General features: G+C 45.5%; 1 pseudogene; it reads left to right on the top strand.

Moving 5' to 3' along the window:
- Window positions 1–203: 203 nt before the first annotated feature.
- On the top strand, window positions 204–2560 carry LOC102267229 (large ribosomal subunit protein uL16-like; annotated as a pseudogene).
- The last annotated feature ends 2610 nt before the right edge of the window (window positions 2561–5170 follow it).

The raw sequence follows: 5170 nt of genomic DNA, 5'->3' as shown, positions 1-5170 counted from the left end.
TTCAGAAGCAGGGATAAGGGTGAATTTTAAAAGGTAAAACGGAAATGGTTGTCAGGGGTTGGGAGGAGGGAGGAATGAATAGATGGAGCACAGGCTTTTTAGGGCAGTGAAAATAATGTGAAACTATACGGTGAGTATGTTCCTTTACACATTTGTCCAAACCCCTAGAATGTTCAACACCAAGGGTGAACACTCACGTAAACATGGACTTTGGGGACAATGGTGTGTCCGTGTAGGTTCATCCACTGCAACAGATGTTCCCTGGGGAGAGAATGGTGATGGTAAAGGGGGCTGTGCACGTGTGGGCAGGAAAGCAGGGGGCGTACGGGAACTCGCTGGACTTTCCACTCAACTTTTCGGTGAACCTAAAACTTCTCTGAAAGGAAAGTTATGACCAACCTAGATAGCATATTCAAAAGCAGAGACATTACTTTGCCAACAAAGGTCCGTCTAGTCAAGGCTATGGTTTTTCCAGTGGTCATGTATGGATGTGAGAGTTGGACTGTGAAGAAAGCTGAGTGCCGAAGAATTGATGGGTTTGAACTGTGGTGCTGGAGAAGACTCTTGAGAGTCCCTTGGGCTGTAAGTAGATCCAACCAGTGCATTCTAAGGGAGATCAGTCCTGGGTGTTCATTGGAAGGATTGATGCTAAAGCTGAAACTCCAGTACTTTGGCCACCTCATGCGAAGAGTTGACTCATTGAAAAAGATTCTGATGCTGGGAGGGATTGGGGGCAGGAGGAGAAGGGGACGACAGAGGATGAGATGGCTGGATGGCATCACCGACTCGATGGACACAAGTTTGGGTAGACTCCGGGAGTTGGTAATGGACAGGGAGGCCTGGCGTGCTGGGGTTGCAAAGAGTTGGACACGACTGAACAACTGAACTGAACTGAAAACTTCTCTGAGAAGAAATTAAGCCTATGGACTTCGCTGGTGGTCCAGTGGTTTAAGACTTCTCCTTCCAGTGCAGGGACTGTGGGTTCAGTCCCTGGTCAGGGAACTAAGATCCCACATGCTTCCTGGCCCAAAGGCCAAAAACCATAAAACAGAAGCAATAGTGTAACAAATTCAATGAAGACTTTAAAAATGGTCCCCATCAAAAAAATCTTTAAAAAATAAAAAAGCCTGTTAAAAAAAAAAATTAAAAGTCAATTTAAGGAGCAGTTAGTTCTCCAAATCCCCTCCCTTACTCTGTGCAGGTCAGTTCTTTTCCCTCCCTGTACCATCGCAGGTGACGGGAGATGTATACTCTAGAGTGAGTAAGATGGAGAGTCTTTGGGCTGGGGAACACAGATGTAAGCGAGGCAGGGTCACTACAGGGGGACTGGGTGAGAGACTCTGACATCAAGAGAGACTTTTTTTTTAGTATTTTTTAAAATGTATTGATTGATCTATTTAGTTCTGGTTGCCCTGGGTCTTCGTTGCTACTTGAGGACTTTCCTCTAGTTGCAGCAAGCAGGGGCTACTCTTCGTCGCAGTGCATGGGCTTCCCATCGCGGTGGCTTCTCTCATGGAGCACAGGCTCTAGGCGCATGGGCCTTAGTAGCTGTGGCCCACGGACTTTGTTGCCCCACAGCATGTGGGATCTTCTCAGACCAGGGTTGAACCCATGTCCCTTGCATTGGCAGGCAATGCTGAATCACTGTACCACCAAGGAAGTCCTCAAGGCTTTCTAAAGGGTAGAGGCAGCAAAGGCCCGCCCGTAGTCGCAAAGCTTTTAGAGTTCCATTCTTCAGCAGGAACCCAAAGATTCACAGACACATGAGGAACGCATCTAATATGAAAAACAGAGATCAAAACAGACAGATGAAAACAATTTGGAGGATACTGTTGTGCAGACAGAAGGAAAGTTTTTAAAAAATTATTTATTCTCAGAGAAATATGATATTGCAACCGTGAGATCAGAATAAGATGCTATAAAAATGAACATTCAGGGAACAAAATAAGGTCTCAGAGATTTCAAATATAACAGGAATGAAAATTAAACAGAAAGACTGAAAGTTAAAGATATCCTCCCAAACTCTAGCAAACAAAGAAACAAAATCAAAGAAAAAAAACAGAGAAGAGAAAAATCCCTTAAAAATTATTTCAAGAGCTCTTTCCCTTCAGCAGGCCACAGACAATTCGCCCTGCCTGGTGTTACCAGTATTGTAAGAACAAGCCATATCCAAAATCTCCCTTCTGCTTCTGCCGAGATGTCCCTGGTGGTAAGATTATCATCACTGACCTGGGGCAGAAGAAGGCAAAAGTGGATGAGTTCCTACTCTGTGGCCACATGGTGTCGGATGAATATCAGCAGTTCTCCTCTAAAGCCCTGTAGGCTGCCCGTATTTGTGCCAACAAGTACGTGGTGAAAAGCTGTGGCAAAGATGGTTTTCACATCTGAATGTAGCTCCACCCCTTCTATGTCACCGTGTTGTCCTGTGTTAGAGTGATAGACTCCAGACAGGTGTGCAAGATGCCTTTGCAGAGCCCCAGGGCACAGTGGCCAGGATCCACACTGGACAAGACACGATGTCCATCCTCACCAAGCTGTAGAGCAGGAAGCATGTGACTGAGGTCCTCTGCAGAGCCAAGTGAAAGTTTCCTGGACACCTGAAGATCTACATCTCCAAGAGGCAGGGATTTACTAAGTTGAATGCAGATGAATTTGAAAACACGGTGGCAGAAAAGCAGTTCATCCCAGATGGGTGTGGGGTCAAATATATCCCCAGTCGTGGCCCTCAGAACAAATGGTGGCCCTTGTGTTCATGAGAGCCGTGGCACTGTCCCCTGCTTACTTACACCCACCAATAAATCCTACTTTCCTATAAAAAAAAAAATTACTTCAAGAGCATTTCCCAGAATTGATGGACATGAGTTTCCAAACTGAATAGGCCAAAGAGTATATGAAAATGTGCCCTCACCAAAGCACAACATCATAGAATTTCAGAACACTGGTGACAAAAAAGAAGATGCCACAAACTTCTAAAAAGAAAACTGAATCACACGAAAGGATCAGAACTCAAAACAGCGTTGGTTGTTTAAGAGAACTGTCATAGAATATGAGGAAGCATTGCCTTCAAAGTTCTAAGGGAAGATTTTTTTCCAACCTAAAATTCCATACCCTGCTAAACTATTCAGTGTAAAACAAAAACATGCTGAGACATGCAAATTCTCCCCAAATTACAACTTCCATTGACCATTTCTACAGTGGGAGGGTGGAGGGTGTGTTCCCTCCTGCAAACACAAGACAAAGACATCAGAAAATCAACAGGAGAGAGAGATTAGGATCAGTGCCTGAAATAGAGAGCCAGTAGGTCCTCCTGCAGAGAAGTGAAAGGGCTCTGGGAGCAATTTCTTGAAGAAGATGAAATGCACAGAATGCCTAAATCTTGGACTTATTGAGATGAGATTTATACTACCGGGAAAGATTTGGGGACCGAATCACTAACGTGGATAAGGAAAACAAAGCAGATTTTAAAAAGGGCAGCTCACTCCATAGAGAACAAGTGTTGAAATAATATTAATAATCTACTACGTGGTTTAGCTATAAATAACAATTAGTCATAAAAATGAAGACGTTGATGGGACTTCCCTGGTAGCCCAGTGGTTAAGACTCTGTGCTTCTGCTGCAGGGGGCCCAGGTTCAATTCCCCCGATTAGGGAGTTAAGATCCCACAGGTTGTGAGGTGTGGCCAAAAAAAATTAAATTTAATTAAAAAAAAGTGAAGACATTGAGTTTCTGTCTAACCAAGAGGATGATATAACCATATTGAGAGAATGGGGAGACAGGCTGGGGATCTAGGTTCTAATGGGAAGGGTGGATAAAAGAAAATTTAATCTACATCTTATAAAGTGAGAACTGAGGGGCTTCTGTGCAGTCCAGTGGTTAAGGCTTCACCTTCCAATGCAGGGGGTGCAGGTTCGATCCTTGGTCAGGGAGCTAAGATCTCTCATGCCTCCCAGCCAAAAAGCTAAAACATAAAACAGAAGCAAGATTGTAACAAATTCAATAAAAACTTAAAGATCCACATTGAAAAAAAATCTTAAAAAAAAATTAAGTGAGAACTTAATTGGCACCTAATACTGATAAGTCCAAAAATAATGGTGAAAGTCTCTTCCACAAAAATGTGCGATGCTAAAACTCAAAGGAATGATCTAAAAGAATTGACGGTGCCAGTAGCTGGGTAGTGGGGGATGGGCTGAGGGGGTGGCAGTGGGGGCCAGAGAGTCAGGTCACTGCTGCTTTCTTCACAAGGCTGATAGAGCTCAATCTTTTCAACCACGGCGCAGCACGTAGTCCTCTCTGGTCTAATTCCATGCTTATTCATCTGCCTGTCTCCTAGAAGGCGAGCTTTACAAAAACCAGCACCCAGCCCAGTACCTGTCAGACAGCAGACCACATGCTTGTGGACTGAATCATCGTAGGTTCAAGCTGGGAGGAAACTTTCATTTCAACCTGATCTTTTTACAGGTTAGAAAACTGAAGCCCCCAGAAGAAAGGGGATGTTCCCCAGGGCACAGGTGGTGAGCTACAATGTCAACCTCTGGATTCTCTGTCCATCCTCCCGCAAGCCCAGAGGCTGCTTTTGAATCTGCAGAATCAGTGACAGTTTGAAAACTGAGCAGCTCTCATGGGGAGAGGATTTAAAGAGGGAGGAAAGGCAACAGAAGAGGGAAGACAGTGCCCAGGCAGAGATAGAAGAGGCTCCTACCGGAATGCCGTGGCCTGGCCAAGCCGGGAGAACGGCAGCATCTCCCAGAAGGGGAGGTGACCGCCTGGAACCCACCAGGGGTCCCACTGACATTCAGCGTTCCAGATCATACCTCATGGCTTGCCATCCAGGAATCAGCATGATGCTACTGCTGCTGCCAAGTTACAGAATGGCCCCTGGGAGGCTGCAGCAGAAAAATGGCACATCTCCTCCATGTTTTCCATGAGCAAAAGCAGCCCCAAAGGGCACTTACTGCTGCTTCCAAATACTACCCAGTGCATCCACGTTGGGATTCCCAGGTGGCTGTAGTGGTAAATAACCCGCCTGCCAGTGCAGGTAGATGTAAGAGACACAGTTTCAATCCCTGGGTGGGGAAGATCCCCTGGAGGAGAGCACAGCAACCCAGTCCAGCATTCTTGCCTGGAGAATCCCATGGACAGAGAGTCAGACACGACAGAAGAGACTTAGCAC

Source organism: Bos mutus, chromosome 23, assembly GCF_027580195.1.
Source record: "Bos mutus isolate GX-2022 chromosome 23, NWIPB_WYAK_1.1, whole genome shotgun sequence".
NCBI classification, from domain to species: Eukaryota; Metazoa; Chordata; class Mammalia; order Artiodactyla; family Bovidae; genus Bos; species Bos mutus.
This window is presented reverse-complemented; position numbering and strand designations above follow the sequence as displayed.